This window comes from Pelobates fuscus, chromosome 2 (assembly GCF_036172605.1).
Source record: "Pelobates fuscus isolate aPelFus1 chromosome 2, aPelFus1.pri, whole genome shotgun sequence".
NCBI classification, from domain to species: Eukaryota; Metazoa; Chordata; class Amphibia; order Anura; family Pelobatidae; genus Pelobates; species Pelobates fuscus.
In genome coordinates, this window is record NC_086318.1 from 441,161,485 (window position 1) to 441,177,832 (window position 16,348).

Here is a 16,348-nt window from a genome sequence, read left to right on the forward strand (position 1 = left end):
TTTCTTAGCATTTTAGCCTTTGATGTTAAAGCTTGTTAAGAGCCTCAGGAATAGCTACTGATATTAATATAAACCAGTATTTCAGGAAAGGTTTATTTAACCAGTCCATAGTAAGTATATCTTTCTTGGAGTCTAGATGTTATAATTTCCCAACTTGGGTCTCGATTTAGTATTTTTGGATATTTTTTTTAGATGATCATCGTATGTTATAAAATGACTTTAAATGACTTTCTACAAATATTTCCATAGACTGTAATGGTGGTAAATAATTGAAAACAAATTTCTAAGAGATTGTGATCATTTGAAAAGCTTACCCAATAATATTAAATGGGGGCCTTGGTGCTACTAATTGTATTGACCTTGGAGTAATGTCAACCAAAACGTACATTATACCCCAGGAGTTAAACCAGCTGTGATGGAGCCGTACATTATACCCCAGGAGTTAAACCAGCTGTGATGGAGCCGTACATTATACCCCAGGAGTAAAACCAGCTGTGATGGAGCCGTACATTATACCCCAGGAGTTAAACCAGCTGTGATGGAGCCGTACATTATACCCCAGGAGTTAAACCAGCTGTGATGGAGCCGTACATTATACCCCAGGAGTTAAACCAGCTGTGATGGAGCCGTACATTATACCCCAGGAGTTAAACCAGCTGTGATGGAGCCGTACATTATATCTCAGGAGTTAAACCAGCTGTGATGGAGCCGTACATTATACCCCAGGAGTTAAACCAGCTGTGATGGAGCCGTACATTATACCCCAGGAGTTAAACCAGCTGTGATGGAGCCGTACATTATACCTCAGGAGTTAAACCAGCTGTGATGGAGCCGTACATTATACCCCAGGAGTTAAACCAGCTGTGATGGAGCCATACATTATACCCCAGGAGTTAAACCAGCTGCGATGGAGCCGTACATCATACCCCAAGAGTTAAACCAGCTGTGATGGAGCCGTACACTATACCCCAGGAGTTAAACCAGCTGTGATGGAGCCGTACATTATACCCCAGGAGTTAAACCAGCTGTGATGGAGCCGTACATTATACCTCAGGAGTTAAACCAGCTGTGATGGAGCCGTACATTATACCCCAGGAGTTAAACCAGCTGTGATGGAGCCGTACATTATACCCCAGGAGTTAAACCAGCTGTGATGGAGCTGTACATTATACCCCAGGAGTTAAACCAGCTGTGATGGAGCCGTACATTATACCCCAGGAGTTAAACCAGCTGTGATGGAGCCGTACATTATACCCCAGGAGTTAAATCAGCTGTGATGGAGCCGTACATTATGCCTCAGGAGTTAAACCAGCTGTGATGGAGCCGTACATTATACCCCAGGAGTTAAACCAGCTGTGATGGAGCCGTACTTTAACCCCAGGAGTTAAACTAGCTGTAATGGAGCCGTACATTATACACCAGGAGTTAAACCAGCTGTGATGGAGCCGTACATTATACCCCAGGAGTTAAACCAGCTGTGATGGAGCCGTACATTATACCCCAGGAGTTAAACCAGCTGTGATGGAGCCGTACATTATACCCCAGGAGTTAAACCAGCTGTGATGGAGCCGTACATTATACCCCAGGAGTTAAACCAGCTGTGATGGAGCCGTACATTATACCCCAGGATTTAAACCAGCTGTGATGGAGCCGTACATTATACCCCAGGAGTTAAACCAGCTGTGATGGAGCCGTGCATTATACCCCAGGAGTTAAACCAGCTGTGATGGAGCCCTACATTATACCCCAGGATTTAAACCAGCTGTGATGGAGCCGTACATTATACCCCAGGAGTTAAACCAGCTGTGATGGAGCCGTGCATTATACCCCAGGAGTTAAACCAGCTGTGATGGAGCCGTACATTATACCCCAGGAGTTAAACCAGCTGTGATAGAGCCGTACATTATACCCCAGGATTTAAACCAGCTGTGATGGAGCCGTACATTATACCCCAGGAGTTAAACCAGCTGTGATGGAGCCGTACATTATACCCCGGGAGTTAAACCAGCTGTGATGGAGCCGTACATTATACCCCAGGAGTTAAACCAGCTGTGATGGAGCCGTACATTATACCCCAGGAGTTAAATCAGCTGTGATGGAGCCGTACATTATACCCCAGGAGTTAAATCAGCTGTGATGGAGCCGTACATTATACCCCAGGAGTTAAACCAGCTGTGATGGAGCCGTACATTATACCCCAGGAGTTAAACCAGCTGTGATGGAGCCGTACATTATACCCCAGGAGTTAAACCAGCTGTGATGGAGCCGTACATTATACCCCAGGAGTTAAACCAGCTGTGATGGAGCCGTACATTATACCCCAGGAGTTAAACCAGCTGTGATGGAGCCGTACATTATACCCCAGGATTTAAACCAGCTGTGATGGAGCCGTACATTATACCCCAGGAGTTAAACCAGCTGTGATGGAGCCGTGCATTATACCCCAGGAGTTAAACCAGCTGTGATGGAGCCCTACATTATACCCCAGGATTTAAACCAGCTGTGATGGAGCCGTACATTATACCCCAGGAGTTAAACCAGCTGTGATGGAGCCGTGCATTATACCCCAGGAGTTAAACCAGCTGTGATGGAGCCGTACATTATACCCCAGGAGTTAAACCAGCTGTGATAGAGCCGTACATTATACCCCAGGATTTAAACCAGCTGTGATGGAGCCGTACATTATACCCCAGGAGTTAAACCAGCTGTGATGGAGCCGTACATTATACCCCGGGAGTTAAACCAGCTGTGATGGAGCCGTACATTATACCCCAGGAGTTAAACCAGCTGTGATGGAGCCGTACATTATACCCCAGGAGTTAAATCAGCTGTGATGGAGCCGTACATTATACCCCAGGAGTTAAATCAGCTGTGATGGAGCCGTACATTATACCCCAGGAGTTAAACCAGCTGTGATGGAGCCGTACATTATACCCCGGGAGTTAAACCAGCTGTGATGGAGCCGTACATTATATCTCAGGAGTTAAACCAGCTGTGATGGAGCCGTACATTATACCCCAGGAGTTAAACCAGCTGTGATGGAGCCGTACATTATACCCCAGGAGTTAAACCAGCTGTGATGGAGCCGTACATTATACCCCGGGAGTTAAACCAGCTGTGATGGAGCCGTACATTATACCCCAGGAGTTAAACCAGCTGTGATAGAGCCGTACATTATACCCCAGGATTTAAACCAGCTGTGATGGAGCCGTACATTATACCCCAGGAGTTAAACCAGCTGTGATGGAGCCGTACATTATACCCCGGGAGTTAAACCAGCTGTGATGGAGCCGTACATTATACCCCAGGAGTTAAACCAGCTGTGATGGAGCCGTACATTATACCCCAGGAGTTAAATCAGCTGTGATGGAGCCGTACATTATACCCCAGGAGTTAAATCAGCTGTGATGGAGCCGTACATTATACCCCAGGAGTTAAACCAGCTGTGATGGAGCCGTACATTATACCCCGGGAGTTAAACCAGCTGTGATGGAGCCGTACATTATATCTCAGGAGTTAAACCAGCTGTGATGGAGCCGTACATTATACCCCAGGAGTTAAACCAGCTGTGATGGAGCCGTACATTATACCCCAGGAGTTAAACCAGCTGTGATGGAGCCGTACATTATACCCCGGGAGTTAAACCAGCTGTGATGGAGCCGTACATTATACCCCAGGAGTTAAACCAGCTGTGATGGAGCCGTACATTATACCCCAGGAGTTAAACCAGCTGTGATGGAGCCGTACACTATACCCCAGGAGTTAAATCAGCTGTGATGGAGCCGTACATTATACCCCAGGAGTTAAACCAGCTGTGATGGAGCCGTACATTATACCCCAGGAGTTAAACCAGCTGTGATGGAGCCGTACATTATACCCCGGGAGTTAAACCAGCTGTGATGGAGCCGTACATTATACCCCGGGAGTTAAACCAGCTGTGATGGAGCCGTACATTATACCCCGGGAGTTAAACCAGCTGTGATGGAGCCGTACATTATACCCCAGGAGTTAAACCAGCTGTGATGGAGCCGTACATTATACCCCAGGAGTTAAACCAGCTGTGATGGAGCCGTACATTATACCCCAGGAGTTAAACCAGCTGTGATGGAGCCGTACATTATACCCCAGGAGTTAAACCAGCTGTGATGGAGCCGTACATTATACCCCGGGAGTTAAACCAGCTGTGATGGAGCCGTACATTATACCCCGGGAGTTAAACCAGCTGTGATGGAGCCGTACATTATACCCCGGGAGTTAAACCAGCTGTGATGGAGCCGTACATTATACCCCAGGAGTTAAACCAGCTGTGATGGAGCCGTACATTATACCCCAGGAGTTAAACCAGCTGTGATGGAGCCGTACATTATACCCCAGGAGTTAAACCAGCTGTGATGGAGCCGTACATTATACCCCAGGAGTTAAACCAGCTGTGATGGAGCCGTACATTATACCCCAGGAGTTAAACCAGCTGTGATGGAGCCGTACATTATACCCCGGGAGTTAAACCAGCTGTGATGGAGCCGTACATTATACCCCAGGAGTTAAACCAGCTGTGATGGAGCCGTACATTATACCCCAGGAGTTAAACCAGCTGTGATGGAGCCGTACATTATACCCCAGGAGTTAAACCAGCTGTGATGGAGCCGTACATTATACCCCAGGAGTTAAACCAGCTGTGATGGAGCCGTACATTATACCCCGGGAGTTAAACCAGCTGTGATGGAGCCGTACATTATACCCCGGGAGTTAAACCAGCTGTGATGGAACCGTACATTATACCCCAGGAGTTAAACCAGCTGTGATGGAGCCGTGCATTATACCCCGGGAGTTAAACCAGCTGTGATGGAGCCGTGCATTATACCCCAGGAGTTAAACCAGCTGTGATGGAGCCGTACATTATACCCCAGGAGTTAAACCAGCTGTGATGGAGCCGTACACTATACCCCAGGAGTTAAATCAGCTGTGATGGAGCCGTACATTATACCCCAGGAGTTAAACCAGCTGTGATGGAGCCGTACATTATACCCCAGGAGTTAAACCAGCTGTGATGGAGCCGTACATTATACCCCGGGAGTTAAACCAGCTGTGATGGAGCCGTACATTATACCCCGGGAGTTAAACCAGCTGTGATGGAGCCGTACATTATACCCCGGGAGTTAAACCAGCTGTGATGGAGCCGTACATTATACCCCAGGAGTTAAACCAGCTGTGATGGAGCCGTACATTATACCCCAGGAGTTAAACCAGCTGTGATGGAGCCGTACATTATACCCCAGGAGTTAAACCAGCTGTGATGGAGCCGTACATTATACCCCAGGAGTTAAACCAGCTGTGATGGAGCCGTACATTATACCCCGGGAGTTAAACCAGCTGTGATGGAGCCGTACATTATACCCCGGGAGTTAAACCAGCTGTGATGGAGCCGTACATTATACCCCGGGAGTTAAACCAGCTGTGATGGAGCCGTACATTATACCCCAGGAGTTAAACCAGCTGTGATGGAGCCGTACATTATACCCCAGGAGTTAAACCAGCTGTGATGGAGCCGTACATTATACCCCAGGAGTTAAACCAGCTGTGATGGAGCCGTACATTATACCCCAGGAGTTAAACCAGCTGTGATGGAGCCGTACATTATACCCCAGGAGTTAAACCAGCTGTGATGGAGCCGTACATTATACCCCGGGAGTTAAACCAGCTGTGATAGAGCCGTACATTATACCCCAGGAGTTAAACCAGCTGTGATGGAGCCGTACATTATACCCCAGGAGTTAAACCAGCTGTGATGGAGCCGTACATTATACCCCAGGAGTTAAACCAGCTGTGATGGAGCCGTACATTATACCCCAGGAGTTAAACCAGCTGTGATGGAGCCGTACATTATACCCCGGGAGTTAAACCAGCTGTGATGGAGCCGTACATTATACCCCAGGAGTTAAACCAGCTGTGATGGAGCCATACATTATACCCCAGGAGTTAAACCAGCTGTGATGGAGCCGTACATTATACCCCGGGAGTTAAACCAGCTGTGATGGAGCCGTACATTATACCTCAGGAGTTAAACCAGCTGTGATGGAGCCGTACATTATACCCCAGGAGTTAAACCAGCTGTGATGGAGCCGTACATTATACCCCAGGAGTTAAACCAGCTGTGATGGAGCCGTACATTATACCCCAGGAGTTAAACCAGCTGTGATGGAGCCGTACATTATACCCCAGGAGTTAAACCAGCTGTGATGGAGCCGTACATTATACCCCAGGAGTTAAACCAGCTGTGATGGAGCCGTACATTATACCCCAGGAGTTAAACCAGCTGTGATGGAGCCGTACATTATACCCCAGGAGTTAAACCAGCTGTGATGGAGCCGTACATTATACCCCGGGAGTTAAACCAGCTGTGATGGAGCCGTACATTATACCCCGGGAGTTAAACCAGCTGTGATGGAGCCGTACATTATACCCCGGGAGTTAAACCAGCTGTGATGGAGCCGTACATTATACCCCAGGAGTTAAACCAGCTGTGATGGAGCCGTACATTATACCCCAGGAGTTAAACCAGCTGTGATGGAGCCGTACATTATACCCCAGGAGTTAAACCAGCTGTGATGGAGCCGTACATTATACCCCAGGAGTTAAACCAGCTGTGATGGAGCCGTACATTATACCCCAGGAGTTAAACCAGCTGTGATGGAGCCGTACATTATACCCCGGGAGTTAAACCAGCTGTGATGGAGCCGTACATTATACCCCAGGAGTTAAACCAGCTGTGATGGAGCCGTACATTATACCCCAGGAGTTAAACCAGCTGTGATGGAGCCGTACATTATACCCCAGGAGTTAAACCAGCTGTGATGGAGCCGTACATTATACCCCAGGAGTTAAACCAGCTGTGATGGAGCCGTACATTATACCCCGGGAGTTAAACCAGCTGTGATGGAGCCGTACATTATACCCCGGGAGTTAAACCAGCTGTGATGGAACCGTACATTATACCCCAGGAGTTAAACCAGCTGTGATGGAGCCGTGCATTATACCCCGGGAGTTAAACCAGCTGTGATGGAGCCGTGCATTATACCCCAGGAGTTAAACCAGCTGTGATGGAGCCGTACATTATACCCCAGGAGTTAAACCAGCTGTGATGGAGCCGTACACTATACCCCAGGAGTTAAATCAGCTGTGATGGAGCCGTACATTATACCCCAGGAGTTAAACCAGCTGTGATGGAGCCGTACATTATACCCCAGGAGTTAAACCAGCTGTGATGGAGCCGTACATTATACCCCGGGAGTTAAACCAGCTGTGATGGAGCCGTACATTATACCCCGGGAGTTAAACCAGCTGTGATGGAGCCGTACATTATACCCCGGGAGTTAAACCAGCTGTGATGGAGCCGTACATTATACCCCAGGAGTTAAACCAGCTGTGATGGAGCCGTACATTATACCCCAGGAGTTAAACCAGCTGTGATGGAGCCGTACATTATACCCCAGGAGTTAAACCAGCTGTGATGGAGCCGTACATTATACCCCAGGAGTTAAACCAGCTGTGATGGAGCCGTACATTATACCCCGGGAGTTAAACCAGCTGTGATGGAGCCGTACATTATACCCCGGGAGTTAAACCAGCTGTGATGGAGCCGTACATTATACCCCGGGAGTTAAACCAGCTGTGATGGAGCCGTACATTATACCCCAGGAGTTAAACCAGCTGTGATGGAGCCGTACATTATACCCCAGGAGTTAAACCAGCTGTGATGGAGCCGTACATTATACCCCAGGAGTTAAACCAGCTGTGATGGAGCCGTACATTATACCCCAGGAGTTAAACCAGCTGTGATGGAGCCGTACATTATACCCCAGGAGTTAAACCAGCTGTGATGGAGCCGTACATTATACCCCGGGAGTTAAACCAGCTGTGATAGAGCCGTACATTATACCCCAGGAGTTAAACCAGCTGTGATGGAGCCGTACATTATACCCCAGGAGTTAAACCAGCTGTGATGGAGCCGTACATTATACCCCAGGAGTTAAACCAGCTGTGATGGAGCCGTACATTATACCCCGGGAGTTAAACCAGCTGTGATGGAGCCGTACATTATACCCCAGGAGTTAAACCAGCTGTGATGGAGCCATACATTATACCCCAGGAGTTAAACCAGCTGTGATGGAGCCGTACATTATACCCCGGGAGTTAAACCAGCTGTGATGGAGCCGTACATTATACCTCAGGAGTTAAACCAGCTGTGATGGAGCCGTACATTATACCCCAGGAGTTAAACCAGCTGTGATGGAGCCGTACATTATACCCCAGGAGTTAAACCAGCTGTGATGGAGCCGTACATTATACCCCAGGAGTTAAACCAGCTGTGATGGAGCCGTACATTATACCCCAGGAGTTAAACCAGCTGTGATGGAGCCGTACATTATACCCCAGGAGTTAAACCAGCTGTGATGGAGCTGTACATTATACCCCAGGAGTTAAACCAGCTGTGATGGAGCCGTACATTATACCCCAGGAGTTAAACCAGCTGTGATGGAGCCGTACATTATACCCCAGGAGTTAAACCAGCTGTGATGGAGCATTCAGGTCATGCACACCTTTCATACCGTCTCCGGCTCTGGCCTTTTATTGTTGGATATGCTTTTGAAATGATGTGCTAGAAAACAACCTTTTCAAATGATTTGAAAAAACTTTCTCTTGACCCTAATTCTGATTCAAAGTAACTAAATGAAAGTAACACTATAGGGTCAGGAACACAAACATGTATTCCAGACCCTACAGGGGTTTAATCCACCAATTACGTGGCTTGTCCCCTGTTAGCCCCCTTACAAAAACTGAAAACTCACCTTATTTCCCACGCTGCATAGGTCCGTCGATGCTGACCCCGCCCCTGATCCGCCTCCTTGGTGACATCATCGGAATTGTAGATTTTTAGCCAATCCAATGCTTTCCCATTGGATTGGCTGAAATCAGGAAGGAGGCGGGGCCAGACACTGTTTTAGCCAATCAACACCTCCTCATAGGGATGCATTGAATCAATGCATCTCTATGCGGAAAATTAATGCAGAGTGTGCAGACACTGAACGGCAGAGCTGCCTACTGTGCAGCACTGCCCCAGGAAGCACCCCCAGTGGCCATCTGAGGAGTGGCCACTTGGAGGTAACCCTAGGGGCAATGTAAACACTGACCTTTCTCTGGAAAGCAATGAAAGCAATGAAAGCAATGATTATACTCACCAGAACAACTACATTAAGCTGTATACTATACATTAAGCTGTATACTGTATATTAAGCTGTATATCGTACATTAAGCTGTATACTATACATTAAGCTGTATATCGTACATTAAGCTGTATACTATACATTAAGCTGTATACCGTACATTAAGCTGTATACTGTACATTAAGCTGTATACTATATATTAAGCTGTATACCGTACATTAAGCTGTAGTTAATCTGGTGACCATAGTGTCCCATTAAGGCCAGATTGTGATTATTTGAAAAATGTACCCAACAAAAAGCAAATAGAGATTAATGTAAAAAGGAATTCAAACTTTTCTAAACTGACCTCAGATCTGTACCAGAATACTTTACTCTCTTAAATGGAGTACAGATCGAAAAATTCTAAAAGGAAATAACTTTATTCTGCCAGTTCCAACATCTTATAAAGTGCTTCCGTATAATCTCACGTTACAATAATAATTCCCTCTTAAAAGAACACTGCAGTCATCCAGATTGCTTCATCTCAATGAAGTGGTGTGGGTGCAGTGGCCCTGTCCTCCTAACCCTGCAATGTCAAATATTGATGTTTTTCAGACACTGTTGCTTTGCAGAGTTAAGTCCACCTCATGGCTAGTGGCTCTTCCACTGCACTGGCCGAGAAAATCATTGATTACATGCTTACCTTTGGGGAACTTTGAAAGTGCATGTGGCACCTGCCGTGTATCTGCATTAGGTTCCTTCCTGATTTGATTGGACATCGGCAGAGGATGTTGCAGGAGGCAGGTAAGTAAGCAGCGGGTGGGCAGCAGGGAAGGGAATTGGAAAGGAGTAGGAGCAAGGGGCACTTTAGCACTTTAGCTTGCGGTTTTTATTTTACAAAATGTGCAAATATCAATTGCAATTAATATTTTGATAAATGAACCTTGTTACACGCCACTGGCTGTCAATCAAACACCCAGTCTTGTTACTTCCTGGTTTGTTTGGCTCAGTGGAGATAAACTTAAGAAGCAGCAATTGCCCAGAGCACCTGCCTTGCAAAGACTTCTCATTGAGCTGCATTGGGAAGTCTGTGATTAGGCGGCCACAGAAAGTCTGGGTGGGACCTAGTGCATGGAGGGGTGGTGCCTGACGTAATAGATGCGTATTCCAGTAGCTCCTGCAAAGATAGATCATGAACTTAGCTACTTACACTTTAAACCTTGACATTTGAGGGAATATACCCACAGCAGACCGATCTGCAACCGATTATAACACACCAGCTCAAACTAGATCAATCTATCCAGATCTCAGCTCTTCTGGCACCGAAGCCTTGCACGACTGAAGGCCAGGCAAGGCAACAATCTCCCAATTAGAAGGAGGCAGCTTAAAACTGCTCTTGTGAACCAGAGCCCCATTGCCCACCCACTGGACCAGTGCGGGTTATCCACACTGGGAGAGTCTACTCCTCTGCAATTCTGAAAGTGATTCTTGCACATCCAGAGAATATGTGGCATGTCTGAAATGGCAGCTGCGCTGAAGCTTTTACCAGCCCAAGCAGGCCCGGCAGGTCAGTCTTGGTGGGAAATTTTTGATGCAAAGTTTAACAAGCTTTGCCAGGTGTTCTGGCAATGTATATACAGCAGACCTGCTATCCCTACCTCAATTGTTGAACCATAGACCCAGGCTGACGACTCGACCCACAGTTCTTCCTCTAGGCCGAGGGCCCATGTGGAATTATCTCCACCCCACTGGCCACCTACCCAGAAGGGTCTCCATGTTCTAAGACTCTTTTGTGGTGCTGCTGCCCGCACCTCCTCCCACATCATTCTGGTGGCATTGTCTCCAGGGTGTTGGACCGACTCAACTGTTCTTATGCAGAAGCACTGTGGCTCTTAGGTGAAGTCGAGGCACTCACAGTGATTAGGAAATCAAAATGTTGTCATAGAGAATCAGTGAACACCTGCGTGACGTCACAATGTGGCTGGGTATGAGAGCCGGGAAGTAACAGTCCCACACTCTGATACAGGGTGTTTGGGTGCAGGGTGCTTCAAACTAGTCAAATAAATATCGTTATAGGACAGGAGAAGAGGGGAAATATTTAAGACACTATACCAAGTTCAATAAGATGAAGTTGTTATAGTACCTACAGTGCTCCTTACATGCAGGTATGTTTTCATTGACGGTTGTTCTACTAGGTTTAACTAAAAAACTAGATCGGTTATTATTATTTTGGCAGCGGAGTGTCCCTTTAAGGAGTATTTTAATGTTCTATTGCTCTCGATATGTTGAACAGCTGTCATCAGGCAAGCATGAGTCACGCTGATTCTAAACTGAAAACCAAATCTAATTTAATTTAACATATAAAACACCAGCAGCCTGCTGAGAAACATATGGGAATTCATAAGAATAGGAAATGGGAACATAAATTAACATGAAGTGGTGGCTAACGTTATTTTCCTAACCCTTTGACCAGTACTTTCAAAATGTAAGTTTAAACATCCAAACTGCAAAAGCCTTCTTTCTTAGCTATTTTACTGAGAAATGTGAAGCCCATGGAGAAAGCGCAGCTTAGGGAATAGGGCCCTGACAGGGCTCGGAGATGAGCTAGGGAGTGGGAGCAATAGTGGGGATTGGTGGGTTAATGTTTGGGGGTTGGCTGATATAAACGGTCGCCCGTATTGGATCTTTCATTCTAATTTCTTACCTTGCAAAGTTGGTCCCTCCCTTTGTAGCCTTTTTTCCCCGCTTGGTCACAGCGGCAGGGTGGGGTAAGAAACATGAGGGATAATGGGCCTTAGTTAATATAGCAGTATGGGGAGTTAGTTGATTGGTTAAAAGGGTACACTGTTCATACAAGTCTTGGTAGGTTACGAGTCCGTTGGTGGCTTAGAACCTCGGTGGTGTAGGGGTATCTGGGTATACCCCTACCAGGTGAAATTGATCAATGTTGGCACTTTACATGTTATATTTATATGGTTGTTATATATATGTTATGTTGTGGGTCAGTGCCTTGATTTAACCCCTTAAGGACCAAACTTCTGGAATAAGTTTCCTTAAGGGGTTAAATATGGGAAAGATGATACGAGGTTGGGGGTGTGGCAGGTAATGACCTTTATATATAAGTTATTATTAGTTTATTATCATTAAAGCTGTTGACATTTTTGACCCATACCCATGAGTGTCGGTGTCTTATTGATGGGCTGGAATCAAGTTCACGGATCCCTCCCCTGCCCATATGGCGACTATGGACCTGTCATGGGATCAATAACTTTGTATTCAGAGTTTGAGAAACATTGTCAGTAATGTTATCACTGGGACACATGCACTAATAAATAATGCACAAAAAGCCAGATATTAACAAATAATTACTATGCTTTCTGTATTTAGAGCTAGCAGTCATTTAAAAAAAAAAAAAAAAATGAGTTGGCAAATTGCATAAATGTACAAATACGTTATTGTGTAATCTTTACAGAAAATCTGTTGTTGGTGATGTTTTCCTTGTGCACTTTTATCACCATCACTGTAGCACAATCGTTTTCACTGTTAATGATTAATTATTAGCAGCTGAAGCATAAACAAGAAAAAGTAGCCAGAGCAGTTATTTTACCCCTTTCTTCATGCATTTATGATGCGCTTTGTATTTGTTAAATTGTGGCTCCCTGTACGTTAGTGATAATAAGCGCAATCTGCAGATTTTATTCAAATTAAACAGAAACCAAAGAAAAATGCCAAGTGAGCTTTGCGCACGTAGCATCATGCGAGAAGTGGGAAAATGAAGCCTTTTGCTATTAATGATCAAATAACAGTTTGGAAAAGCATGCAGAACGTAAAAACTAAGAAATATTAGTATGTAAATAACAGATGGCGTATTTGCTGCAGTTTTTACTTTTGTGTCTATTCAATCACAAGACATTCTACCCAAAATAAACAAAGCCGCCATCATTTCCGTCTATGAAACAGCTTTTCATCTCTTTAGATGGCTCCGTTATTATTTTACCTGGAATATTTCTAGTAATAATTCCAATATATCAGTTTAATGGCCCAAATTGCTTCCTGCCAGCAGCCTCTAACTGTGTGTAGTAAAAGCTTTCAGAGTTATTTACTAAATGTGGTTTGACCGAAATGCAATAAATTACACCAACATTGCTTGGCTATAAAGACAGAGAATTGTTACAGTTTTCTACTTCCTGGTCAGATCCCACCAATTCCAAGTTAAAGTAACAGTCCAAACACCATAACCACCATGCATCCTAACAGTGGAATGTAAAGGATCGAGGTGGGTGGCTGGGGTAATGCCAGTAATAGACCCAGTCAGCACAATGAAGGCACATCAAGCATGACTGACAGACTGACAGACAGTCTCCGGCTTGACCCCCAACCTACAGGAACACGCAAGGAGCAATGCTGGAGCTCTCTCCGCATGGTCCTGGTGCCTGCTTCACAGCACCAACACGTCTAATGATGTCATTGCACTGTGTTGCTTGTGGACAGTTTCCGGGTGTCCCCAGATGTGGGACAGCAGAGAGCTAAAAATGTTAGTCTGGGACCGGACCAAAAAACTAAGACTGTTGGGAGACCTGTAACCACTAGAGCTTTCCCCCACCCAATGTAAGCATTCAAACCATTTTGGAACGGCCTCATCTCAGCAGCCAGGAGAGCTGGAAGCTCCTGCTTATGAACTACAATTAGCTCTTCTGAGTTACTAGCACATTGGCTGAGAGCATAAGCTGATCACTCACAGCTGATGGGTTAAGCCCCGCACAGCCCAGCTTAGCACAGAGAGCTTCAGGCTAGAGAGGAACCTGTAGCGGAGGTGGGAAGCGTTGTCTGGAGGATCCCAGGTAAAAAGTCAAACTGTTGTAAAATATATGCTGTAGTGGTTATGGTGCTTGGAGTGTGACTTGAATAGCAATGAATACAACCTCACAAACATAGTCCTTGAATTAACAAGCTTTCCAAATGGTTCAATACCAATCAGAGAAACTTCCCAAAATATTCCCATAGACTTTTCTGGTGACGTCCATAGATAAATTATATAGAAAGTGTGTGTAACTATATTGAATCATTTAGACACCTTATTAAATCAATACCATAGTCAGTTGGTTAAGCAGTTGTTTTGGATTTAAATTAAGCCTGTTTCATGATTTGCTGCTTGTAATGAATTACATTCAAATATGCATTTTATCATTCAAGGCTTGGACTTCTGAAGATTGCTGCCCATTGTTGGGGGAGGGAGAGGTCAGAGCCTTATAGTCCTCTATTGCCTTTATTGAGAAAATCTGGAGATGGGAACAAGCTCATGACGCATGAGTGACAGCTTGAGGGCAAACCAAATAGAAAAACTGGGGTTACTGTAGAGTTATAGTCGTAGTCTCTTAGTCAGACTCTAAGGGAATCGAGAACAGGTACAGGAATGGAGAATTCAAGGAGAACAGGTGAAGGAATGGAGTATCCAGGGGACACAGGCACAGGAATGGATAATCCAGGTGGAACAGAAACATGTGCAGGAATTTAGAATCTAAATGAAGCAGGAACGGGTGCAACCAAAAAATGAGTTATAGGTACAATAAAAACTGAAATGGGGGTGTTAGTTAATGAAGACCAGGAAAAGGCAGGAATTTTAAATAACTACCGTATTTCTCCTCTGTATATATTAAGGAAGAACCCATGGCAATAGATGTGCAAATGATTACTACTAAAAACTTGCAGAAAACCGTATATACTCGAGTATAAGTCGACCCGAATATAAGCCGAGGCCCCTAATTTTACCCCCAAAAAATGGGAAAACTTATTGACTCGAGTATAAGACTAGGGTGGGAAATGCAGCAGCTACTGGTAAATTTCTAAATAAAATTAGATCCCCCAAAAATTATATTAACTGAATATTTATTTACAGTGTGTGTATATAATGAATGCACAGTGTGTAATGAGTGCAGTGTGTGTGTAATGAGTGCAGTGTGTGTGTAATGAGTGCAGTGTGTGTGTGTGTGTAATGAGTGCAGTATGTGTGTGTAATGAGTGCAGTGTGTGTATGAGTGCAGTGTGTGTATGAATGCAGTGTGTGTATGAGTGCAGTGTGTGTATGAGTGCAGTGTGTGTCTGTATGAGTGCAGTGTGTGTCTGTATGAGTGCAGTGTCTGTATGAGTGCAGTGTGTGTATGAGTGCAGTGTGTGTGTGAATGCAGTATGTGTGAGTGCAGTGTGTGTAATGAGTGCAGTGTGTGTATGAATGCTGTGTGTGTGTGTGTGTATGAGTGCAGTGTGTGTGTATGAATGCAGTGTGTGTATGTATGAGTATGTGATGCAGAGCCTTGGTGGGGGGTGGGCATTTTTATTATTATTTTTTATATTATTATTAATATCTTTTTTTTTATATATTATTTAAAATTGTATTTATTTATTTTCGGCCCCACTCCCTGCTTAATACATGGCAGGGAGGGGGGCTCTCACTCCCTGGTGGTCCAGTGGCATTGGCAGTTCAGTGGAGGGGGCTGGCAGAGAGCATTTACTTACCTTTCCTGCAGCTCCTGTCAGCTCCCTTCTGTCTCCTGCGTTCCGGTCAGCTCCCTCTGCAAGTCTCGCAGTGTGAGTGCCGCGCGGAGCTCTGACCCCGCGGCTCTCGCAAGATTTGCAGAGGGAGCTGACCGGAACGCAGGAGACATAAGGGAGCTGACAGGAGCTGCAGGAAAGGTAAGTAAATGTTCTCTGCCAGCCCCCAACAGCCCCTTGTCTGTATTATGGCAATGTAAGTTGCCATAATACAGATACTCACTCGAGTATAAAGCGAGTGGGGGGTTTTCAGCACAAAAAATGTGCTGAAAAACTCGTCTTATACTCGAGTATATACGGTAATTGTAATTGGTTAAATCAAGACAAGGTGCTGCAGCAACTAAAGAAAGTTAATATAAACAAAGCTCCAGGGCCTGACGGTATCCATCCACGTGTACTTAAGGACAGTGGCGTACACACAACCCATGGGGCCCCGGTGCGAAAACTGATCTGTGCCCCCCCCCGCTTACTCTGCGCGGGTTGGGGCCGCAACACATGGCGGGCGGGCACCTGGTCGCAGGGCTGCGACCCGTGCGACCGCGGTATGTACGCCAGTGCATGCATAAACACATACACTTAAAGGACCACTACAGACACCC

General features: G+C 45.6%; 1 protein-coding gene across 2 annotated transcripts in view; it reads right to left on the reverse strand.

Moving 5' to 3' along the window:
* MDGA1 (MAM domain containing glycosylphosphatidylinositol anchor 1) overlaps positions 1–16,348 on the reverse strand; it is a 391,494-nt gene that overhangs the window by 141,795 nt on the left and 233,351 nt on the right. The window lies entirely within an intron of this gene.